Raw genomic sequence first — 26,412 nt, forward strand, 5'->3', positions numbered from 1 at the left:
AGAGCAAGAGCCTGTCTCTTAAAAAATTAAAAATAAGGCCGGGTGCAGTGGCTCATGCCTGTAATCCCAGCACTTTGGGAGGCCGAGGCGGGTGGATCACCTGAGGTCAGGAGTTCAAGACCAGCCTGGCCAACATAGTGAAACCCCATCTCTACCAAAAATACAAAAAAAAATTAGCCAGGCATGGTGGCATCCGCCTATAGTCTCAGGTACTCAGGAGGCTGAAGCAGAAGAATTGCTTCAACCCCGGAGGCAAAGGTTACAGTGAGCTGAGATCACACCACTGCACTCCAGCCTGGGCGACAAGAGCGAAACTCTGTCTCAAAAAATTAAATAAATAAATAAATAAATAAATAAATATAAAAAAAGGAAACACCAACACAAGTGCCTTTTTACACACCCATAATACCCCTTGGTTTCTTTGAGGGGTGGTAGGGTGTGCTCCTCTGCAGCTCACTGCTGCCTGAGAGTCTGAAGCCCACACACAGGGAGAACCTGGCAGCCAGGAGACCTGGGTTCTGGCCCAGGCTTTTACAGCTGTATAACCTTGAGCAACTGTCTTGTTTTCTGAGCTTATGGTTCTCTTTCTGTAAAATATGGTGTTGGATTTCACTAGACTGTTTCTAGGACCTTTTGTTTTTTCTGCAACCTTTTATTTTGAAATTTTTAAACACACAGAAAAGTTGAAAGAATAGTACAATAAACTATGCCATCTACCTAGCTCCAACAATTGCTTTTTACCACATTTGCTTTATTGGTAGATATGAAAACAGAGATATATTTGCCTAGATTATTAGAAGGTGACAGACATCGCGGCCGGGAGCGGTGGCTCACGCCTGTAATCCCAGCACTTTGGAGGCCGAGGTGGGCAGATCATGAGGTCAGGAGATCGAGACCATCCTGGCTAATACGATGAAACCCCGTCTCCACTAAAGAATACAGAAAAATCAGCCGGGCGTGGTGGCAGGCACCTGTAGTCCCAGCTACTTCTGAGGCTGAGGCAGGAGAATGGCGTGAACCCAGGAGGCAGAGCTTGCAGTGAGCCGAGATTGCACCACTGCACTCCAGCCTGGGCGACAGAGCGAGACTCTGCCTCAAAAATAATAATAATAATAATAATAATAATAATAATAATAATAATAATAAAATAATAATAATAATAATAATAATAATAATAATAATAATAATAATAATAAGGTGACAGACATCATGAGGTTTTATCTGTAAGTACTTCAATTCACCATGCATCTCCCAAGAAGAAAAGCATTATCCCAACTAGGCACAATACCATTCTCATGCTTTATTTTATTTTATTTTATTTTATTTTATTTTATTTTATTGAGATAGAGTCTTGCTCTGTCATCCAGGCTGGAATGCAGTGGCGCCATCTCAGCTCATTGTAACCTCTGCCTCCTGGGTTCAAGTGATTTTCAGCCTCCCAAGTAGCTGGGACTACAGGTGCGCACCACCATACCCACCTAATTTTTGTATTTTTAGTAGAGACAGGGTTTCACCATGTTGGCCAGGCTGGTCTCAAACTCCTGAGCTCAGGTGATCCGCCCACCTCAGCTTCCCAAAATGCCAGGATTACAGGCGTGAGCCACCGCACCCAGCCAATTATCATGCTTTTAAAATTCCCATATCATCTAATATTCTAGAACAGTTTGTCACCCCTAAAACACATTAATAGCGATGACCCCTCAAAAATTCCCCCAGAACTTTTCATTTTTAATAGCTAACATTTAGTGAGCACTTACCATGTGCCAGCCCATATGCTACACACTTTACATGTATGATCTTATGTAATCCTCACAATTACTCTTTGAGTTGTGTTCTTGTGATCTTTTTATTATTCCCACTTTATAAATAAGGGAACTGAGTAAGTTGCCCAAAGTCATAGGGTTTGTAGGGAATGGAGACAGGATTCAGACACGGGCAGTCAATCTCCAGAGCCTGTGTGGTTGATCCTCCTAACTGTATTGCCTCCCTCCAGCATCTGGTAGACCATAGACTAGCAGAGCAATGACCACATCTCCAGCTGCCTATTTTGCAGATGAAAACACTGAGTCCCAGAGTGTAAGTGACATGCTAAAGAAGTTAAAGGCAGGTGTCTCATTCTACCTTATAGGTTGGCATAGGATTTGGCATAAAGGACCAAACAGAATATCTATGAATCCTGCAGTGGTCACTGGTAATAAATGAACACATAATCTAATGATCTCCACGTAAATTTCACCGTTCCTCCCACTTGATTTTTATCACATCAATTAGACAATCTTCTGGAAACCATTCTCTTCACCTGATGACTAGATATCTGGATGAGGCCATTCAACAAATCCATTCATTCAACATCTACTTGTTGAACACCTACTGTGTATCAGGTACTCTTCTAGGAACTTGGGATACAATCATGACTAAAAATGCAAAGCCTCTGTCCTTATTGAACTTATATAGTAATGAGGGTAACAATCCATGACATAAGCAAATATGTGTAAAATATGTCAAGTTGTGATCACTGCTAGGAAGAAAAATGTGATCACTGCTAGGAAGAAGATATGGTAAGGAGATAGTGATAGAGAGGGCTTATTTTAGAAAGAATAGTCAGGGAGTACTTTTTTTGATAAGGTGAAACTTGGGTAGAGCCCTGAAGGAAGAGAGAGAACTAGACATATAGATACCTGGAGGAAGAGTGACAAGGCAGAGAGGACAGAATCCAAGGGCCCTGATGCAGGACTGGGCTTGGTGTGTTCAAAGAATAGCAGGAGGCCGGGTGCAGTGGCTCACACCTGTATCCCAGCACTTTGGGAGTCCAAGGCAGGTGGATCACTTGAGGACAGGAGCTCAAGAACAGACTGGCCAACATGGCAAAAGCCCATCTCTACTAAAAATACAAAAATTAGCCAGGTGTGGTGGTGGCTGCCTGTAATCCCAACTACTCAGGAGGCTGAGGCTGGAAAATCACTTGAACCTGGTAGGCAGAGGTTGCAGTGAGCCGAGATTACACCACTGTGCTCCATCCTGGGCGACAGTGTGAGACTCTGTCCCCAAAAATAATAATAATAAAAGCAAAGAATAGCTGGGAGACCAGTGTAGCTAGACCTGAGGTGAGCAAGGGGAAGAGAGTTGGGAGTTGAGCTCAGAGAGGTAGCAGGAATCAGGTATTCTAGGGTCTTGTAGGCCCTGAAAAAGACTTCAGATTCTACTCATAAAGTGAGATGGCAAGCCTAAGAAGGTTTAGCGTAGGGGTGTGACATCATCTAATTGGAGTTTTTGAAAGATTCCACTGGATGTCAGAGGGGAGGCAAGGCTAGAAGCTGCAAAACCAGTTAGGAGATTGTTAGAGCAGCCTAGGCTTAGAAGATGTGGTAGTGGCTTAGAATTTGGTAGTAGCAGTAGAGGTGGGAAGAAGTGGCCAGATTCTAGATATAATTTGAAAGTAATGCTGAGAGGATCTTCTAATGGATTGGATGTGTGGTATAAAGAGGACAGGCTGGGCATGGTGGCTCATGCCTGTAATCCCAGCACTTCGGGAGGCCAAGGTGGGTGGATCACTTGAGATCAGGTGTTCAAGACCAGCCTGACCAACATAGCAAAACCCTGACTCTACTAAAAATACAAAAATTAGCCAGGCATGATAGCACACACCTGTAGACCCAGCTACTCAGGAGGCTGAGGGAGGAGAATCACTTGAACCCAGGAGGTGGAGGTTGCAGTGAGCCGAGATTGCGCCACTGCACTCCAGCCTGGACAGAGAAAGACTCTGTCTCAAAATAAATAAATAAATAAATAAATAAATAAATAAATAAATAAATAAATAAATAAGACATAGTCAAAGATGAGTCTAAGTCTTGAGATCTGAGCCATCAGAAGAAAGGAGTGGCCATCTACTGAGAGGGGAAGACTAGGGACTGAGTAGGCCTGAAGGGATGGAGAGCACAGCATTTTTGTTGTGTTTTGTTCACTTAGGTTTGAAGTTTGATGTGCATGTTATAAATAAATTATAAGGGAGGAGGAGGAGTTGGAGATATAACTTCAGGACCCTTCAGTATGTGGATAGCATTAAAACCATGGGACTAGAGACATTATCGAGGGAGTAGGCATAGCTAGAAAAGCTGTCCAAGAACTGATTCAGGACACTTGGTCACTGACAGGCTGGAAGACAAAAGACTGAGAAGAGGGGCCAGTGAAGTAGGAGGAGACTCAAGAGAGGGCAGTGTCCTGGAGCCAAGCAAAGAAGGCTGGAAAGAGAGCCTTGCCTGCCATGTTGAATGCTGCTCACAGGTGGAATAAGATGAGGACTGAGGAATGACCACTGGACTTGGCAGCAAGAAGGTTCGCCAGTGACCTTGACAAGAGCCATTTTAGTGGTGCAGGGATAAGATCCTGATTAAAGTGGGTTTGAGGGTTAGCATGGAGGAGAGAAAGGAGAGGTACTGAGAGTGTAGACAATTCTTTCTGCTGCAAAGGGAAGCAAAGACTAGCATGGGGGTCCGAGGGAGACATGGAAAGCAAGGGAGGTTCCTTTCAAGAGGGAAGACATTCGGGCATGTTTGTCTGCTGACAGGAATCGTCTATTAGAGAGGGAAACCTGATGGTTCAGAAAAGAGAGGGTTAATTGCAGGAGCAAGCCCTTAACAGGCCAGCAGAGAATGGAATGCAGGGCAAACAGAGAGGGGATGGCTTGGGAGAGGAGCACAGACAATTTCCCACAGAGGCGAAAGAAACACAGTAAACGGCCACAGATGGGAGCTGGTTAGGAGGTTTTGTCACATAAAGAAAAACCTGAGCTCCACTCCTGCTCCCCTTCAACTAGCCAACGGCTTTTCACACATCATTCAACCATTACCTCTAGAAAGCTTGGCCCATCATTCAACCAGTACCTATAGAAAGCTTGCTCCGTGCCAAGCATGGAGCTGGCACTTCCCCATGTAGCCCAGAGAGAGTTCTCCCCATTGACGTCACAGGACTAGAGTCTGTAGAGAGCTTTGAGATCACTCACGCAAGGACAAATGATCCCTTTTAATATCCAGCTCCTCTGATGGGAAAGAGGTTTTCACAGCCTCACCCTATTTCCCCTACATTGCCTCCAGGGTTGTAACAATCTCGACAGACCTCAAGTCTTGGAGGCCTCAATGTGGAAGCCACAGAGAGAAACCCACATTCAGAGTGGGGAGCGTTCCATGTTGCGCTGACTCAAGGCTGTGATGAGATGCTAGAGGATGGGATGTTCCCAAATGCAGTCATCTGGACTTTAACTCCTATATTTGAGGCAGAGAGCTCTTTGAGATTTAATCTGACTAATCATTGTTATCCAGCTGCCTTGGGACAACCCAGTCCTATGCAAGAGCCTAGCTCTTTGATGTTTTTTTAATCATAAATTGATGAGTTCACCCACAAAATAACATCAAAGAAGATCCACTAACATTCAGTGTTATCATCCTCCAATCTGCAGCTGCATTGGAAAGCCTCCCAATAAAGGACCACAGCCGGAAAAAGAAACCAACTGAAAGATTTGGAAATCATAATATCTGGAAAAAGATGAGAGAAAAACGAACTCTTGCAGATGGCAGAGAAGCCAGGGAAAGAGCTAGCAAACCTCAGGGAGATGAAGAAAAAGCAGGGGAGACAAGGAAATTCTCAGCACTTGGGTCTGGATGGAAAACAATTGCATGAATGCTTGAGGGGGAAATTGTGGTCTGGAAAGTCTTAAACAGTGTCATCTCACAGCACATGGCGGAGACTACTAGGAAGTGTGTGGTAGGAAACGGCGTCCCTGGAGTCAGATGACATAGGTTTCAACCTCTGGCTCTGCTATTTACTATGTAATCATTAGCAAGTCTCAATCTCTCTGAGCCTCAGATTTCTGATCTGTAAAATAGTGGCAATAATTCTCCCTCCCCAGATAGAATTCATCCAAATATTAGAGGCTTTCTCTAGATGTTACCTGACTCTTCCAAATCTTGTCTTTCAAGAGGAAAACAGGAAAAGATTTATGGTGATGCCTTGAGAGAGATCTTCCCACACTGACATTTCTTCCAGGCCCAGTGGGATTTCCTAAAGCATAGAAGAGATATTGGCAAACATGCTTCGTTTCATTCGGCAAGTAGTTATTAGGCACCCACTGTTTGCCTCAGAGAGATAACCATGGGATGTTTCCAACCCCGCAAGAACACCAAAATGTAATCAAGTGATGGCCAGGGTCTGTGACTATTGCCAAGGTGGAGACAGATTCTCCAGAGTTGGGGGTCCAGAAAGGTTTTACTAACTACGTGGCATTTGAGCTTGGCCTTCAGGGATTAGTGTCAGATCCCCAGACACCAGATGAAAAACAGTGTGCAAAGGCAAGGGTGCATGAAAGGTGCCTGGACACGCAGAACCTCTTGAACCTCAAATTCAAGAAAGCAGCTGCCAGGCAGAAACAGCAACAACTGCAGAGGCCCCAGAAACATGAGTGGAGTGGACCTGCCCTAAAAATAGAACAAGGGCAGGCCGACTATGACACATGTTTGGAAGTGGAGGCACTAGGAGGTGACTAAGCTAAAGGGGACTTGCCTCCTTCCCTCCCTTTCCTAACTTCATTCACAGTCTCAGTCTCTCTCTCTCTCTCTCAGTCTCTCTGTCTGTCTCTCTCTCTCTCTCTCTCTCTCTTCCCCATCTCCAGGAAGTGGAGTGGGAGGCAAGTTTCTATAAGTAGATTCTATAAGCAGATTCACAGCTGCACAGGAGAGACTGCAGATACTGAGATGACACTGGGGAATTATTGGCCAAAATGTTTACCTGTTGTTAGAATAGCCACTGTGCTGGAGGCCAGACAGAATGCCCCCCAGACCTTTGTTCTAACAGTGGCTCCAGAGGCCCTCTGAAGTAGCAATCAGGAATGACCGACTGCAAGGTCTCACTTTTACACCAAGCAAACTGGCAGCAAACTCACCAATCATTTCAAACCATAGCAAACTGGGGGCAGATTGCAAGGCTTCTGGCTAAATTAAGGAAATTATTTCAGGAAGTAAATAGACATGAGCACAAAGGGTAACAGGTGCTTATAAAGCATCATTAATTACGAGAGCCAAAAGGGATCATAGAGTTCAAACCAATTTTAGTTGCAGAACCCTTTGTTCAAAGTCTCACATGAAAGTCAGATACATAAAACAAAAGAAAGTGTATTTGGATGAAATGAGGCAGAACTTGCTTGTTCTACCACCCTCCACTCCCTGCAGAAGTCCCAAAGGCACCTCCCATCACCGTGGACCCCCTCAAGGGCTCAGCAGAATTTTTTTTAATCATCAAAGTAAGACATGCCTATTATTTTAAAAACCCAAACATACAGCAAGACTTACTTTAAAAAGGCAAGAGTCCCCCACCAAATCTGTCCTGAGCCTTCCCACTCTGTCTTCTTTCCTCTAGAAGAAATGACTTTTCACTCTTTCATGGTTTCTGTTTTAAATTCTTCCGATAATGATCTTTACTTTCTAATGATATACCTGTACTTTTTTTTTTTTTTTTTTTTTTTTTTTTTTTGAGACAGAGTCTTGCTCTGTCACCCAGGCTGGAGTGCAGTGGTGTGATCTCGGCTCACTGCAACCTCCATCTCCTGGGTTCAAGTGATTCCCCTGCCTCAGCCTCCCTAGTAGCTGGGATTACGGGTGTGTGCCACCAAGCCTGGCTAATTTTTGTATTTTTAGTAGAGACAGAGTTTCACCATGTTGGCCAGGCTGGTCTCAAACTCCTGACCTAAAGTGATCCACCTGCCTCGGCCTCCCAAAGTGCTGTGATTACAGGTGTAAGCCACCGTGCCTGATCTATATACTTGTACTTCTATGATTTATTCACTTTAGAAACTGTCCTGTTTTCTTCAGTGACAGAAGAGAACTTGGATCACACCGCTGCCCTCCCCTCCCAATATAGTTATGTCACTATTTAAACTTAATTTTTATCAAAGTAATACATGCAATTAGTTTAAAATTCCAACCAGGGACAAAGGCTTATGCGGGAGTGAAACACAGAAGTTGTGTCCTATCTCTGCCTTCCCTCCCGTCCTTCCCATCCTCCTTCTCTCAGGTGGGCTGGCTTGTGGAAAAGAGAACTCTCTGTTTAGTCCCCCTTCTAATCCTTTTCTGTAGCACTCATCACCTTTTCTAGCAAATTGTATAATTTACTTACTATGTCTTCTGTTTGTCTTGCCTGCTAAATTGCAAGCTTGGGTAAGGATCTTTGCTATGTTCACTGATGTATCCCAAATGCCTAGAATAATGTCTGGTTCAATAAACATTTGTTGAATTGATTAAAGCAGAGTTCTCTGGAAAGGGAGCTTCTTTGAGATACTGTTAGAATCAATCATTTTATATCTGATTTGTTCTATGGGAGGGTGTATAAATGAAAATTTTATTTTGTAGATGATACAAATTTCTAGACAATAGGGGTGGTGCCATAAAAGATAAAGACTTCAGTTCAGACCCACTTATTGGCTTTCCATGTTTGGACAAATTGGTCCAATTACCTTGGAAAGAAAGTAGCTATTTGCTTAGCTTGGTAGAGACCGGGAAGGACATGAATGATGAGGAAGTGGCCTTTGCCAACCTCACTCTCCCAAGGTCAGTTGCTGCTGTGGAAAGGAGAACCAGAGGTCCCAGGGGTAACTGGGCCACCAGAGGCCCCAGAGCCAGAAGCCCTCAGCCCATAGGCTAAGATTGAGCATCTCCTATGTTTCAGGTACTGTTCTGGCCACTGGCAGGAAGGAGAGAACATCATTCTCACCACACCGATGCCCAGCACTATCAGTCCCACGTTGCAGACGCATCTTGAAGTCCATCAGGGCCAGGAAGCCTTTCTTGAACCATCCCACTCCCAAACACAGGGCTTTCTAGATACCTCTCTCATGGTTTCTATCTTCCCATGCTTTGCCTGGTAAACTCCTTGGAGGTTTTGGAATTCCTGACCATTGCCCAGGTCACGGCGCAAGTTCCGGCAGTTGGAACATTTCCATAGTCTTCCAGGTTCTAGCAGCCATTTCACCATTCCTTGCCTCCACATCATCTAGTCCTCCTGCTGGGCTCCTGATACTCCCCTGGACCTAAAGCTTTCTTGGCTAAAAAGTGCTAAGGCCAGGCGCGGTGGCTCACCCCTATAATCCCAGCACTTTGGGAGGCCGAGGCAGACGGATCACTTGAGGCTAGGGGTCCAGACTAGCCTGGCCAACATGGCGGAACCCCATCTCTATAAAAAATACAAAAAGTAGCCGGGTGTGGTGGTGTGCACGTGTAGTCCCAGCTACTTAGGAGGCTGAGGTAGGAGAATTGCTTGAACCCAGGAGGCGGAAGTTGCAGTGAGCCGAGGTCGTGCCACCGCACTCCAGCCTGGGCGAAAAAGCAAGACTCCACCTCAAAAAAAAAAAAAAAGTGCCATCCCTCCTCACCAAGACCACAACACCCAGGACTCCTCTCTCTCCTGGGCCCGGCCCATCTGGCCCCCACACACCACCCCCCTAGCCCTTCTCACCACTTATCTTCCACACACACTCCATGCCAGAAACAGCCGGAGTAGACTGATTTTCCACTCTCTCAAATGTGCTGTGCTTTCTCACTTCTGAGCTTTCACATGTGCTCTACCTGGAACATTCCTTGCTCTTCACCTGCCTCTTCACCTGGCTAAACCTCTTCTAGTCTCGATTTACAATTTCCTTCCTTGGGATGAAGGCTTTCCTGTCACTTTGGCCTTTGTCATGTGCACCCCTATTACGAGCACCCTATACTTTCCCCATAATAAGTCATACTTTCTACAATTTATTTGTTTGTCTTCCCTATCACACCATCAACTCCTGAAGCCAGGAACTTTGTCTCCTCAACTGCATTCCCGGTACCTAGAATAGAACCTGGAACATAGTAGATGCTCAGTTAATATTTATACAGGCAGGTGAGTTGACTTACAGGAAAGGGAACATCTCCATTCAGTTCCCCAAGATTGAGATAGGGATAGGCATGGCTCCAATCTTAAAGAACTTTATGGTCTTGTCTGAGAAATCTGGCTTAGACACCATGACACAGTGAGCATCTAACAGGTGCCCCAGGGACCTGTAGAGAAAGCAAGAGTTATAGGAAAGCTGAGCTGGGAGAGATCCCAGCAGTCTAGTAACAGAAGTCTTCCTCTCACCCATAGGACTAGAGATGGGTACTGAAAGATGAGATGTTTTATGCTTAGGGGAGGCAGATGCCAGACAGTGTGGGGGTGGAGAGTGAGCAGCTGGAAGTTAAGAAAGAGGAAGGTATGTCTGGAAACAGCAGCCCATGCTGGCGGATTTGAACTACTCTGTCAAGAACCAAGGACAGAGCCAGATTATGAAGGGACATGAAAGCCAGGACTGGGCCATATATGCAATGGGAACATGTGAGGACATCAGGAAAGCAATGTATTGGAACCATCCATCTGGAAGCAGTCTTGGGGGTGGATGAGAAGGGGAAGGACCAGGTGGTGGGGCATGGGGCATGGCCTAGGAGTGAGGACAAAGGGACAGATGCGAGAAACATTTTCAGTGGGGTCACCCAGGGCTGCTGCTTCTGACTGAGTATATGAGATGGAGAATGAAAGGGTGGACAAAAGAATGAAGGACGACCCATCCATCTCCATGGGTGGAAGATGCTGTGGTCAGAAACCACAAAGGCAGACCAGGTGAGAATTACACATGGCAGATGTAAGGGGAGAGGAGAAGCATTCGTGGTTTTTCAGGACTGAAGGGATCGTGTAAGACTATGGGGGCCGGGCGCAGTGGCTCACGCCTGTAATCCCAGCACTTTGGGAGGCCGAGGCGGGCGGATCACGAGGTCAGGAGATCGAGACCATCCTGACTAACATGGTGAAACCCCGTCTCTACTAAAAAATAGAAAAACTTAGCCAGGCGTGGTGGCGGGCACCTGTAGTCCCAGCTACTCAGGAGGCTGAGGCAGGAGAATGGCGTGAACCTGGGAGGCGGAGCTTGAAGTGAGCCAAGATCATGCCACTGCACTCCAGCCTGGGCCACAGAGCGAGACTCTGTCTCAAAAAAAAAAAAAAAAAAAAAAAAAAGACTGTGGGAAAAACTTGGGAGGCCTCTCTAGAATTGATGCAATGAGTGACATCATTTGTATATTTGTCCCCACCCAAATCTCATGCTGAATTGTAATCTCCAGTATTGGAGGTGCGGCCTGGTGGGGGGTGACTCGACCATTGGGGTGGATTTCCATGAATGGTTTGGCATCATCCTCTTGATGCTGTCCTCACAATAGTGAGTGAGTTCTCACAAGACCTGTCTATCTAAAGGTGTATGGCACCCATGTGACATTCCTGTTCCCCTTTTGCCTTCCACCATGATTGAAACCTCCCTGAGGCTTCACCAGAAGCCGAGCAGATGCTAGCACCGTGCTTCCTGTAAAGCCTGAAGAACTGTGAGCCAATTAAACCTCTTTTCTTTATAAATTACCCAGTCTCAGGTATTTTTTTAAGACAGGGTCTCATTCTGTCACCCAGGCTAGAGTGCAGTGGTGCTATCATGGTTCATTGCAGCCTCAACCTCCCAGGATCAAATGATCCTCCCACTTCAGTCTACTGAATAACTGGGACCACAGGCACAAGCCACCAGCCTGCCTAATTTTTGTATTTTTTGTAGAGACAGGGTTTCACCATGTTGCCCAGGCTGGTCTTGAACTACTGGACTCAGGCAATCTGCCCTCCTTGGCTTCCAAAAGTACTGAGATTACAGGCACAAGTCACTGTGCCAGGCCGTGTCTCAGGTATTTTATTATAACTATGCAAGAATTGCCTAATACAATAAGAATGTGTCATTTGACCTCAGGAGAGGGTTAAAAAGAGCTATGAGAAAGACACTGGCTGTCTAGCCTTGGGCAAGATGGTGTAATTGAAGTTGAAGGTACCTCAGTTCAAATCCCAGCTGTGTCACTTACTAACTCCATCACTGTGGATGAGTTAATTACCATCTCTGAGCTTAGGCTCCACATCTGTGAAGTGGAAATTATAATACCAAAGTCACAGGAGTTTTGTAGGGAATAAAGTGGCCTCTGGAAAGAACCATGTTCAGCTCCTGGTCTGTAGCAGATGTTCAGCAAAAGTAGCTCATGGAGAGAAGAGACGATGGCAGCTGGAGATCCTGGACCCTGGAGCATCACAGAAGCCCAGGAGGGAAAAGCCCTCCAGAAGGTGGATGAACAGTGTCAGGTATTATAGAAAGTTCAGGAGGAACTGGATTGGCAGGAATTACATTACTGAGTCTTTAGAGAGTGAGATTTGGAGTACAAAAAGAGTCAGTGAACAGGATGACAGAAAAAGCAAGACAGAGAAATCGCTACAGAGGCCAGAGTCAGGATTTTGGGGCTGCAAATAGATTATCCTATGAACATCATTTGAGCAATAAAGACATCTGATTAACATAACAAGCAGTCTATAGGTTGGCAGCTCCAGAATGAGCTCACTGGCCCCCCCAGTGTCCCTAAGAATACAGGCCTTTTTCATCCTTTCTCCACATCCTGAGCACATTGGCTTCTTGTCCTCAGACTTACTGCCCAGAGTTGCAAGGTGGCTGCTGCAGCTCCAAACATCATGTTCTCATATATAAACATCCATGGCAGGCAGAAGGAGGGAGAACCTACTTCCATTTTTCAGGGAGATAAATCTTTCTCAGAAGCCTCCCAGTAAACATGCCCCTGTATCGTATTGACCAGAACGGGGTCCCATGGACACATCTAGTTGCAAGGGCAGCCAGGAGGCTATCCAGCATTTTCAGACTCTGTAGGAAGAGGAAGGCAAGGAAGAAGAGGTTGAACATAGCCAGAGATTGGATATGTGACCAACACTACCTACCACACTACTCATTTATGAAATCTGGAAATCATAAATATGGGGACACTGGAGATGATGGGGATGAAGGGGAGAAGTAGGCTCCTACATTAGAGAGAAAAGAGCCCAGGCTTGAGAGAGAAGGAAGGCTGCATCCTTTTCTGCCATAACCAAGAAGGGTAGAGGGTGGGCCTGGAAACAGACTCTGAAGAGGAGAGAGTAACCTTAACTTTGGCAAAGACAAAAAATGGCTGCTTTGAAGAATACACTGGAACATTGAGGGGGACCACAATGAGATTCCACCCTCTAAATCAACAAAACTTAAAAAGACACCAAGCATGGGCTGGGAAGGCTGTGGATCAACAGGAATACTTCTATACTGCCGATGGGAGTATCAACAGGTACAGCCGCTTTGGAAAACAATTTAGCCTTACTCCATAACCCAGCAATTCCACTCCTAGATCAACACCATTGCATCTGTGGGTCCAGCTACGAACCGAAATGTTCTCAGTAGCATTGTGAAAGAAAAAAACCTGAAAACAAGCCGAAACATCCTTAGGTCAGAAAATGAATAATTAAATCATGATCTACTCCCACAATAGAATAACTATGTAACAGTAACCGGCCGGGCGCAATGGCTCATGCCTGTAATCCCAGCAGTTTGGGAGGCCAAGGCAGGCAGATCACTTGCGGTCAGGAGTTTGAGACAATCCTGACCAACATGGTGAAACCACATCTCTACTAAAAATACAAAAATTAGCCGGGCGTGGTGGCAGGTGCCTTTAATCCCAGCTACTCAGGAGGCTGAAGCAGGAGAATTGCTTGAACCAGGAAGATGCAAGCGAGCCAAGATCGAGCCATTGCACTCCAACCTGGGGGACAAGAGCGAAATTCCATCTCAACAACAACAAAAAAGTTACAACACGGATATCAGAAAAACCAGGTTGAACAAAAAAGGCAAAGGAAAGACACATACAGTGTGGTTGCGTTTATATTTACATAAAGTTCCAAAGCATGCAGAAACTAAAACAATATGTTACTTGGGTATATAAACATAAGTGCAAAACTATAAAGAAAAGAAATAAAAAGATAAACACAAAATTCAAGAAAGCGATTAGCTCTAGGCAAACTTGGGGAGACGCAGACGCAGAAATCCAAATAGGAAAGAAACGCTCTCCTTAAACTGAGCGTGGGTACACAGGTATTCGCTGTGTTCTCATTATGCTTTACACAGATGCCAGAGATATTCTTTCATGCCCACTGAATAACTAATTAAAACAATTTGAAGATTAAAAAGGAGAGAGAATGCAAGTGAGATGAAGGCGCACATGCGAGCCCACCGTGGGGGTAGAAGCCCTGCCCTTTGCGTCACCATCTGGGACCGGCAGAGCTCAGACAACATGGAGTTGAGATAACTGGATGTGGTATGGCTAAAGTCTGGCCAGTTCTGTCTGGGTGTCACTTAGAATGGGGAGAACCTCACATTTGGGACGGGAAGGACGGTGGACAGGAGTGGGATGGAGAGAGACAGCTGAGACATTAGGATGTTTTTCCTTAAGGAACTAGGGGTGAAAAAGAAAAGAATTGCTCCCTGCATGCAGGGCTTGCCCTGGGCCTGGAATAGCCTGGCTTCCCATTGAAGCCTCCTGACACATTTAGGAAGGAGGAATTACCATCTCCATTTCTTTTTAAGAGATAGGGTCTCACACTGTCACCCAGGCTGGAGTGCACATCGTAGCTTACTACACCCTGGAACTCCCAGGCTCAAGTGATCCTCCCACTTCAGCCTCCTGAGTACCTTGGACTACAGGCTCACATCACTGCACCCAGCTAATTTTTTTTATTTTCCATAGAGACAGGTTCTTGCTATGTTGCTCAGGCTAGTCTTAAACTCCTGGCCTCAAGTGATCCTCCTGCCCCGGCCTCCCAAATTGCTGAGATTATAGGCATGAGCCACCACGCCTGACCTTCCTTCTCCATTTTACCAAAGAGAAGACCTAAGTTAGTGACTTGCTTATGCCGTACAGCAAGTGAGTGGGAGAGGCAGCTACTTGCAATCATACGTAACCTCCTCCCAGTCTGGGCTGCCAGCCCTCCAGCCTCAGCTCGTGCCCACTGCCCTTCCATCCATCCTTCCACTCAGCCAAGCCTTTCCTGCCCAGGGCTTTGCACATCCTGTCACCTCTTCCAGAAACCGACCTCCCACATCTTTCCCTAGCAGGGTCTTTCCCATCTTCAGTCTCAGCTTCAATGCCACCTGCTCAGAGGCCCCTCTTGACCACCCCACTTCAGCAGGACCCCTTATTACTCTCCTTCCCTGGACTCTGCCATTTGCTCTCCTTGTGCCTCAACTGTCCATATGCATCAGCTGCTTTGATTGCTTACTGTCTTTCCCATGCACTGGAACATATGTCTCCTGAGGGCAGGGAATGCATGCCTCTATTTACCATGGCATCCCCACTGCCCAGCTCTAGGTCTGGCATATGGCAGGTCTTTGACAAATGTTTGTTAAATAAACGAACAGCTGAACTAGAGTAGTGAAAGAAGGCTGAGACGAGAGACATGTAGACAGACTCAGACCCATGTCCCTGCTCAGAGAGGGGTCTATCTATACCCTCCGTGCCCAGGAAAGCAATTGGTAAGCCCCTTCTGCCTTCAGACTAGCGTCTGGGCAGCCCTGGATGCCCAGGAAGGGAGGAAGTAAGACCCTCCAGATGGCATTGTTACTGGCAGCTTGGGCAACCCCTGCCCAGTGGGGATGTTCCCTCCCTCCATCTGCTCCTAATGAGATCTTTCCTGAGTGCAGCATTGGGCTCTTGGCAACCACTGTTCCAGAGGGTACCCTGCAATTGGAGGGTGTTCAGAGATGAAATATCTGAAACAATGCAGGAACAAGGGAAATGGAATAATTATAACAGATGAAAAGACCCACACTCTGGGCTCTGCCAAGTTAAGCAAAATAGGATAATTGCATACAAGGCTCCAAGGGGTGTGGAGGCCTTTGAGGGAGGGGAAGTATTGGGGATAACATGAGAGGGTATAATTATGCAAAATGGTATGAGATGAATCCCTGGGAATTTTAGGCCTAGTGGCAGGAACCATTTTCTCCCAGCGAAAGCTCTGAGGTTGGACAGCAGTTTCCTAATGGAAGGAGTGGAGTTCCACCCTGATGGCATTTAAGCCAATGTTAAGTCAAGCCTGGAGACTCTACGAGTACACTGGCCTTATTCTAGAAAGCTGGGATCAGGTGTTAGGGGCAGAGGTGATCTGATGGCAGGGTGGTGCAATGGTCATTTGCACAGCCTTTCTGGTCAGCAAGAGCTGGATTCCAGTCCCAGCTGGCAGCCTTCTAGCTGTGTGTGACCTTGGGCACATGGCTCAACATCCCAGGGCCTCAATTTCTGCATCTATGACATGGTGACAATACTACCTGTGCTATAAGGCTATCGGGATGATTAAATGTGATAACGTATAAGCTTGTGTCACAGTGCCGGGTTTACAGGAAGAAGGCATTAAGTGTCAGCTACAAAATCTGCGTGGAGCCACTCACTGGATTTTGCTAGGATCTCTGGTCCACGATAGAAGGAGGATACAGGCAGATCCCTGGAATCCCAAGGCTTTGATTGGCTCTGAGGTCTAACTTCCTGTAGGAGCTGCTTGGGAGGTGCAGGTGATAGCAGGCCCCAGTTCAGACATCATAGCTCATAACAATGTGAGATTTCTGAGAACTGGAAACCCTCAGCAGGAGAGGCTGGTTAGGCAGGTGCCACATCTTCCTTTCCTTTATTTTCTAGGCAGGGGAAACCAACCAAACTCCAGCCTTTTACTGGCACTGTGGGCACAAGGCCATATGGCCTCAGGACCCTACTGGAGAGATGAGTGTTTTTTTGTAAGCATCTGTGCCAGAACAGGTTTACAGAAGGACCTGATGTCTAGTTTATAAATGCCTGTTAAGAATATTTCAGAGATGAATGGACTCACTTCCCACAAACTGAGGGAAGATGAGAGTCTGGCCAGGTGGGAGGAAGCCAGGCCAGCCAAGCCTCAGCAGCAAAGAAGCTCCTCCCCCTGAGTGCTCTGGTCGGGACACAGGTGATTCCTGGCTCCCTGTCTTGTAGCCTCTGAAACTGACTTGGCTCCCAAATGTCTTAGAATGAAAGCAGGAAAGGGGCATTCCCTTCAGCTGACAATGAAAACATAAGAAACCATGTGATAAAAGCAGCATAAACAAAGTGCTATATGGGGCACAAAGCAACAGTGCACAGTCCTTCCTTTTCTGCACAAAGCTTCTAGGGAGGTGTGGGATCTGGGAGGGGTGGGACGTGGGAGGGGTGGGATCCAGGAGGTGTGGGACCTGGGAGGTGTGGGACCTGGGAGGGGTGGGACCTGGGAGGGGTGGGACCTGGGAGGGGTGGGAGCTGGGAGGTGTGAGAAGGCTATTTTGACCAGCAGAGTTGGGAGGAGAGCAGTCCAGACTACAGAAAAAGCACGGACAGAGGCGTGGAGAGGAGGCAGTCAGCGAGTTCTTGTAACCGGCCCATTTGGAATTAGAGACCATCCTGATTCTCACCAATCCCCGCGCTGTGAGTTGCTCCCTGTGACTTTCTACCTGATCCAGTATAGGGAAGTGGGTCAAGATATGGAGGCAGGAAATGAAAGTGGGGTTCCCTGTGGGGTCCCCAGCACACTGTTCAGGCTGGTGGGGTGCAGTGGAGAGAGCACTGGATGGGGAGTCAGGAAATCCAGGTTTGAACCCTAGCTCAGTCCTTTACAAGCTGTGTGACCTGTGAGAGGTAACAGGCCCTCTCTGGACCTCAAGCTCTCCATCATTGACAGAGGCAGGTGGGCCTCATGACCCTCAGGGCTCTCCCAGGCCTGACACCCTGAGATGTGCAAATTCTCCTGCGTTCCAGCTGTTCATGTGTGTCTGGGTTTCTGTCCCTCATTTGAGTCCCTTTACAAACGAGAGCAGGAAATCAGGATCCTCCAGAGGTCTGTGAAATTGAAGTCACCGAGTGTCAGAGGATCTACCGAACACAGCAGGCAGAGACTTCCCTATGGCTCCAGGGTGGCCAGCTTCATCAGCCCTGACTGCCCAGACAGAAAGAGCAAGGTGGGAGAAACAGGTTCTGCATGGAGAGCCACAGCCAGAGAGATGCTGGATCCCAGGAGGAGGAGCCTTCGCCCATGCTCAGGGCAGGTTCCAGGGGACCAGCTGGCTCCTGCATTGCTTCAGATAGCCCTGGGATAGCTAGGTACCACTGATGGCTCAGCACTCGGCAGGAGAAGACCTGACCCACATCCTGGTGCAGCAGGAAACCACTCCCATTTGTTGACCCTTACTCTGTGCCAGGCCCCAAGCCAAGGGCCTCATATCCATCATTTCACTTAGTCCCCCCAGCCATCCTGGGAGGAGTGGTACCTCTGCTACACCCATTCTACAGATGGGCAAGGAACTTGCCCAAGAGGACACATCCAAGTAGGAAAGTCAGGATTCCAACTCCGGCTTATCTGATACCTGATCTTGTCCTCTTTCCAGGGAGTCTCCACTCCTCTAGTGGGAATCCAGAGACTGGAGCCCAGCCTATTCCAAAATCCCACCACTGCCAGCCTGCACTTCCATTTGCCACTCCTCTGAATGAAAGCATTGCTGTCTCCTGAAGGTCTCAGAGGGACACAATAAATGGAGAAGGTATCGGACTGTCAGTCACTCCAACAGGCCAGGCAATAAGCAAAGGGGACATGGGCCAACAAGATTTGACAGGGGATGAGGCTGGGACTATTGGGAGGGAAGGGGGTCTGAGAGACACCTGCAGGTGCTGCAGGAGGCGTGCCTAAAGAAAGTGGAGCTTGGTGCAGCAGAGTGACTGAGTGACTGCGGTACCTTACTCCAACACTTGGGTGCAGCCCAGTGATCTAGAAAGAACAGCGTCCTGGGGCAGAAATGCACAAGGCCAGAGAGCCTTTAGAGAGAAGGCGCCTGTCTGGCAGAAGGAGTTTCGGCTGGCTAGGGAAGACTGCAGCTGGGGCCCTGCTCCCAGGATCTAAATCAGGCCACCCAGGCTCCGGGGCCCCCAGGCACTGGACTGCTTTGGGAACTGGGGAAATTCCTCCGGAATGAGATGGCACACAGGCTGCCAGCCGTCCTCCCGCGATGCTCACTGAGCTTCTGGCAGGGAGGGAGCCCAGAGCCAGCAGAGGGGCTGCATTTTGAAATCAGCGGGGTGCCTGCGGGTGGGAGAGGCTGTCAGCAGGAATCCTGCAGCTCCTGGGCTCCTGTGGAAGAGACGGGAGGGATGCAGGAAACGACTTTCCGAAGAAGCACAGCAAGCTTAGAGGACCCTGGTCATGTCCCAGCCACACCAGCAGGGGGGGCTGGCCCAACCTATCCTCCAGAGATCATATAAAAAATAATAACATATTACTGAGTACCAATTCTGAGCTAGACGCTGGAGATACCATGGGGCAAAAGACAGGCAAAAGGCCCTGCTCTCATTATGTTCTAATGGGAGGGACAAGCAATGCAACACAAATACATAATAAACTAGAAGGCGATCAACACTTAGAAGGGATATAGAGGAGGGAGAAAAGATGGGGAGGGGGGCGGGGTGGTGGCAAGGGCCAGGGGGCACTTTGCAATTTTAGGCAGCACAACCAAAGACCTCACTAAAGAGGTGACGTGGCCGGGCATGGTAGCTCACACGTGTAATCCCAACATTTTGGGGGGACAAGGCAGGAGGATTGCTTGAGCCCAGGAGTTTGAAACCAGCCTAGGCAACATGGTGAGACCCTATGTCTACAAAAAATTTTAAAAGACTAGCTGGGCATGGTGGCACATACCTGTGGTCCCAGCTACTCAAGAAGCCAACACTGGAGGATCGCTTGAGCCCAGGAGGTTGAGGCTGCAGTGAGCCATTACTGTACCATTGCACTTTAGCCTGGGTGACAGAACAGGACCTTGTCTGAAAAAAAAAAAAAAAGTGACATGCGATTGAAGACCTGAAGGAGGCTAGACAGGGCAAGCCATGTGGACACCTGGGGAGGAGCATTCCAGGTGCAGGAGCAGCAAGTGCAAAGGCCCTGAGGCAGAAGTACTCTGGCAAGTTCCAGGCATGGCGAAGAGGCCAGCAGCTACAGCAGAGTGACAGGAAAGGAGCAGCATGGGAACACAGGGAGTATGCTAAGGGGCAAATCAAGTCAGGCAGGGCCTGAAGACTGTCATAAGGATTGTGGCTTTTCCCTTGCATGAAAGGGGAGTCCCTGGAGGCTTGTAAGCAAAGGAAGAATATTATCTGCCATATGTCTTAACAGAACTACTCTTACTACTGTGTTGAGAACAGATGAAAGAAAACTGGGAAGCCCAGTTATTATTACCACCATCACCATCACCATCACCAACTACAGCAGCAACAGCCAGTTACTGCCCCTGCACCAGGCTCACTGCCACCCACTTCACTGTTACTATCTAGTTTACATCTCACAGCAACCTGTACAGACAGAGGGCCTTATTTCTCCCATTTTATAGCTGAGGAAACTGAGGCTTGGCCAAAGTCAGAAGGTCACACAGATACACCCTCTCCATAATCCAGCCCACTGCTCTGGCTCCTCTGCCCAGCCTCGTCTCCCACACCTCCCTTCTCACCTGCACCCAGCCTTCCACCCCAGGGAGCTACTCCCAGTTTCCCCAACTCCACGCATCCTTCCAGGCCTCTGATTTTTTTCATATGCTGTTCCAGCTGCCTAGAACTCTTTTCTCCCATACCTAACTGCCACGTGAATTTCAACCCATCTTTTGAGAGACAACTCAAACTTTGCCCCTTTGGGGGACCCCTCCCTGATTGTCTCCAGCACAGCAGCTCATGGCCACCTCCCCAGAAATTCGAGGCATTGCAACTACCCCGCAGCCGGCCTCCCACATACCACATGAGCGCATGGCCAGGGGCTGGAGCTCATCAACCTCAGTTTCCCCAACAATCAGTTTTGCAACCTGACAGGTCTCAGGCTCAACTCCTGCTAACATTCTGTTGGCCTAGGTGATTTTAAATTTCTCTGTTGCAATTAAATTCTGAATCACACTTTCCTTCATGCATGTCCATTTCTGTGCACGTACCCCTGACCTTGGACAGATACATGCAGAGCCTTGGGCTGATGGGTGCCATTGAGCTTTAGAAGAATGATGCTTGTAGCAGAGGAGGAGATGCACGATGCAGAGGGAGCCCTGTGCATTTTAGAATCAGCCAGACCTGAGTTCAGGTCCCGTTCTGCCTCTCACTGGCTGTGTGGCCATGAGCAAATCATTTAACATGGGCCTTCCTATCTTTGTCTATAAATGAGGCAAGTGATATCCGCTCCCATGAGTTTTGTGAAATCTGGAAATTGCACAAATGCAATACCAGGCCCTGAATGTGCCCTCAAGATGTGGCATTAATGTCTCCTTGCCTGTCCCGTCCCTAACCCCAGGAGTATCCTGTACATTACACTTGTCCACCGTGCTCTCGGGAGGCCTCATGCGCCTCAAGGGCTGGTGTACTAAGCCAGAATCCCCCACTTCTGGCCCCAGTCCTCTCTCTGAGGCAGAGCCTATAGTTTCCTGGCAGTTTCTCCTGCCCTGGTCCCTGGAACCCTGCCCCTGGCCAGCCCCACTGCCTGGCAGGTCCACGTGCTCACTCCTTCCCGCCCAGCAACTGCCCTGCCTCCATTGCTACCAGGTCTTCCTGCCTGATTAGCCAGGACAGCCACACTTCCAGCAGACAGTGGGAAACAAGTTACTAAGGAGGGGAGACGCCACAGCAAGGAACAGGTCAGAACAACATTTGATGCCAGCCACTAGGCAAACACCCCAGATCCTGGTCACTCAAGGTATTGTAACATGCCAGGTCAGGGAGGATTTGAAGGTCCAACTCCCTCACTTTACAAGTGAGAGGCCCAGAGGGGGTAAGACACTAGCTCAAAGTCACACAGCGAGACAGGAGGAGGCTTTGGACTTGCCCCTGGCCGCACTCTTCCTACTGCACCAGGCTCCCCCTCATCAGGGGCCACGTTTGTTTTTTGTTTTTTGTTTTTTGTTTCTTTTTTCTCCAGATGGACTCTGGCTCTGTCATGCAGGCTGGAATGCAGTGGCACAATCTCGGCTCACTGCAACCTCTGCCTCTTGGGTTCAAGCAATTCTCGCTCCTCAGCCACCCATGTAGCTGGGATTACGAGTGTGCGCCACCACGCCCTGCTAATTTTTGTATTTTTAGTAGAGAAGGTGTTTTGCCATGTTGGCCAGGCTGGTCTTAAACTCCTGGCCTCAAGCAATCCTCCGGCCTCAGCCTCCCAAAGTGTTGGGATTACAGGTGTGAGCCACCACACCCAGCCAGAGACTACTGTTGAACTGGACTGACCACAGGAGCAGAGCAGCTTGTTGAGGGCCCTGTAGCTCTGTTTCCCTTGAAAGATATCAAAACCCTTTCAGCATCTTAATCCCCAAAGGCATGACACCTGACATCAGTCTCTTGAGTGGCCTGCAGGGAAGCCATTGTCCAGGTTGTGTGCAGCCACCAAATCCACTGACTAAGCTCTGAATCCGCAGTCTCCTGAGGTTGCTGTTTGTTCTCTGTCTATGGACTGCTACTACATCTGCAGCTGCACTGTGCTTGAAACCTCAACAGCGTATCTCAGGGGTGGGTTAGGGAGGCTGGGATAAATGGAGCCCCAGCCTCTGGAGGCCTGACGTGGAGGTTGTGCAGCTCACCCCTGGGGAGTCCTATCCAGTGGGGGCTCAGGGGGCGACTCGGGGATCTGTACCATAAGCAAAATCCTCCAGGGATTCTGATGTGCTGCCATGTTGGGGACCACCAGCCTAATCCAGCCCTTCCCTCATGGAGTCCCCTCCTCCACACCCTCACAGAAGGCCACTCATCAGGGGACTGGGAGCTCATCACCTCACAGGTGGCAGTGCCCCAGCAGTGAGTACACAGGCTGTGCCATGCTGAAATCTGCGTCCAGAATCCTCATCTGCCTTCTGTGGCTGACGAGTCAAATGTCTCTTCTTCCTCAGGAACAAAATCAGACCCTATTGCAGCCTGTCCCCAACCCCTGGCCTCCCAGATACTGTTCCTGCCCTGGAGGGTCCTGGTGTCCCCTTAGGCCTGACAAGGGAGAGACTCTCCTTGTCCAGGCTCCATTTACGGGTAACTGCTCCTCCTGCCCCACCCACACACGCCCATCTGCGCCAGACACTGCCGAGCACCAGGACACAGTGTCCTCCCCAGCCTGAGACCAGAGCAGGCCTGATCAGGAACACGCAGGACCCTGCCTTCTCTGCCCAGTGGCCTCTGGCTCCTGGTGCCATCGTGTCTACTTGAGATATTTCCAAATAGAGAATATAGAAACAATGAGCCTTCCTCCCAAGAAACTGGGCTTGAAATCAGAACACCTGGGTCCTCCCAGGACCCCCATCACTTCCAGCTATGGGACCTTGAGCGAGTCCCAGGGCCCATCTAGTGAATGTGGCTGGTGAGGGAAATTCAGACAAGCATCAGAGCCCACCGTGACCTTCCATCTCAGTGTCAGGTGTTTTCTCCCTTTGCCTGAGCCGTGGCCACACTCCCTTGCTAATCCTTCAGATGACTGACACGTATACAGCTGTTGCCCTGGCCTGAGACCCCAATGTGGCCTGACCGGCATGGGCCCCTACCCAATACACTAACTAGCAGCAGATGAGCCTTATTAAAAAATATTTGAGGCCGGGCATGGTGGCTCACACCTGTAATCCTAGCACTTTGGGAGGCCGAGGTGGGCACATCACTTGAGGTCAGGAATTTGAGACCAGCATGGCCAACATGGCAAAGCCCTATTTTTACTAAAAAAAAAAAAAAAAAAAATACAAAAATTAGCCAAATGTGGTGGCGTGCGACTGTAATGCCAGCTACTTGGGAGGCTGAGGCAGGAGAATCACTTGAACCCGGGAGGCAGAGGTTGCAGTGAGCCGAGATCGTGCCACTGCACTCCAGCTTGGGCAACAGAGCAAGACTCTGTCTCAAGAAAAAAAGAAAAGAAAAAAGGCCAGGTGCAGTGGCTCTCACCTATAATCCCAGCACTTTAGGAGGCTGAGGAGGGAGAATTTCTTGAGGCCAGGAGTTTCAGACCAGCCTAGGCAACACAGGGAGACCACATCTCTACAAAAACTTTTAAAATTAGATGGCTGTAGTGGTGTGCACCTGTAGTCCCAGCTACTCGGGGGGCTGAGATGGAAGGATTGCTTGAGCCTGGGAGGTTGAGGCTGCAGCAAGCCAAGATCGCACCACTGCACTCCAGCCTTGGCAACAGAGCAAGACCATATCTAAAAAAAAAAAAAAAAATTTTTAAATAATTGCATAGAGCTGCCTAGCACAGTGCAGGGACATGAGGGCTCAGTAAATATTTGTGGTATCTAATTTAGGAACACCAACCTGTACCCACCAAGGAGAATAAAAAATATACCTTAGTACTCACCTAGTTCAACATTTTCATTTTACCAATGAGGGTTCCCAGAGAAGGGAAGTGACTCATCCCAGGTTTCCCAGCAACTTTAGTCCATAGTGGCTCAGTTTGCCCAGCCAGAAATCGCCGATGCTCCCATCGAAGGTTGTGGCGCTGACAACATCACAGCTGAGAGGAGGACTCCGTGGTGCCCAGAACCCCTGCAGCGCCATTCACCAGAGGTGGACAACACTCCCTCCCGGCATCCCCCTGGGCCTGGCTTCTGACCAGAACCCTGCGCTGGACATCTCAAAAGCCCTCAGGACCTCGGTGCTGCCACCTGCTCACAGAGTGTGGCGGGTACGGGGGTGGACAGCCCACGTCCCTCTGCCAGGTTATTTATAAAGTGTTTTCAGATGAGTCACGCACGGAGCTGCCCAGCACCACCAGGGACTATCCCCTAGAAATGCTAGAATGATCCTGAGCTCTGGAACCCCACCCCACCCCTTCATAGCCTGCTTCTCATGGAAAGCTAGAGGCAGGAAGCTGAGGCCAGGGCTATGGGGCTGTTGCTATGCCCCCCATGAGCCCTGGCAGGCCAGGCTTGGGGGACAGATGGAGAGGCCCCAGGAAGGAAAGGAAGGGCCTCGGACAGGGCCCCTCCGGGCCACAGACCACATGCCCCTTTCCCTTCCCCTCCCAAACAGGAATGACAGGACAAGCCCACGAAGACAGCCCCCACCCTGTGTGCCAGGCGCTGGTTGCTCACACCTCCATTCCTGTGTGTACTGCTCTCCGCCTCCGCCAGGAGCCCAGCTATTTCTATCTCTCTGGAAAGGGAGCCCAAGCCTCCAAGCCTCCCGCCCCCCTTTCCTGCTCCTGGCAGTGCTCTAATTACTTCCTCAGCTGGATGCCGCCTGCCATGGGTACCCTGGCCAGGGCTGCCATGAATAACTGCATCTGCACTCACACCCAGCTTCCCACAGAGGCTGGGCCCAGTGTCCCTGCAGAGAGTGTGACCACTGGGAGCCTGGTCCTGGGGGCCTGGACTCCCCTGGCTATGCACTCTCCTTTGTGAGCCTGAGCTGAGGGCATATGGGGGTCTTTGGGACCCACCCTTTCCTCTGCAGCCTCCACCACAACCCTGCAGGGGCTACTTGCTTGTTCAGCAATCCTTCTGTGTGCCTGGCATGGGGCTCAGCCCTGAGCAGGGAAGGAGTTGGGAGGGCAAGGAGATGAATAAGCCTGTCCGCCCTCAAGGGAGGCAAACACATAAACAACTCATTATGCAACGAGAAGGAATGAAGTTAGTGCTAAATTAAGGTACAAGCTGGGCACCAAGCCTGCAGGCCCTCAATTCTTCCCTACTTTTTTTTCTTATTATAAAAGCAATTCATATTCATTTTACAAAGAATTTGTATATGCAGATAACAAAAAGAAAATTATAATACATTCTTTATCCATCCACTCAAAGACAACTTTGTCCGTACCTGTGGCCCAGACTTCCAGACTTTTTTTAACAGAGCAAGGGCAGGTTACAGATCTGAGGGTCTCTCCTAAATGGCTCTGTCATGCTCAGCTTCCATATCCCCAACTGTCAAATGGAGATGATGGTATCAGTCCTAACCAAATAAGACCAACGAAGGAGAAAATGCTCAGAAAAGATTCAGCACAGTAATTCCTGAACATCTTACTCTTCTTTTTAGCCAAACATCTACTAGGATTACCAAAGCTTCTGGGGTTATGGATTCAGGTGTGCTCTGGTCTCATGTCTCCTCCTGCTGCTCAGGGAAGCCCCCTTGCTACGGTGGATGCTGGTAAACTTGCCAGGCCTCAGAAGCACCGGCTGAGGCACCACGGCACTGACATTTCTGGGCCCTAGCTCCTCCAGCCAGCCCTACGCTGCCCGCCTCAGAGCTGCTATCTGGGATTTCTTTTTTTTTTTCTCAAGAACCCAACAGTTCAAACCCAGCTCCTTGACTCTTTATAAGCGTTCAGATGGTCCTGCTTCTAATCGTTAAGGCCCAATTACACCTGTATCATGTTTTATAGTCTGTGGAGCACTTTGCCAGGTATTACCTCACTCGGTTCTCACCAAAACCCAGTGAGGCAAGGATCATTGTTCCATATATTATAAACATGGATTCG

The 26,412-nt window shown here is 48.7% G+C and overlaps 1 long non-coding RNA gene across 1 annotated transcript; it reads left to right on the plus strand.

Moving 5' to 3' along the window:
• The first annotated feature begins 17,293 nt into the window (after positions 1 to 17,293).
• Positions 17,294 to 18,514, plus strand: LOC131383036 (uncharacterized). The gene is made up of 2 exons (XR_009212737.1): positions 17,294 to 17,402; positions 18,359 to 18,514. It is a non-coding gene; the product is annotated as an uncharacterized LOC131383036 (long non-coding RNA).
• Positions 18,515 to 26,412: the final 7,898 nt, after the last annotated feature.

Source organism: Hylobates moloch, unplaced genomic scaffold (assembly GCF_009828535.3).
Source record: "Hylobates moloch isolate HMO894 unplaced genomic scaffold, HMol_V3 SCAFFOLD_3, whole genome shotgun sequence".
NCBI lineage: Eukaryota > Metazoa > Chordata > Mammalia > Primates > Hylobatidae > Hylobates > Hylobates moloch.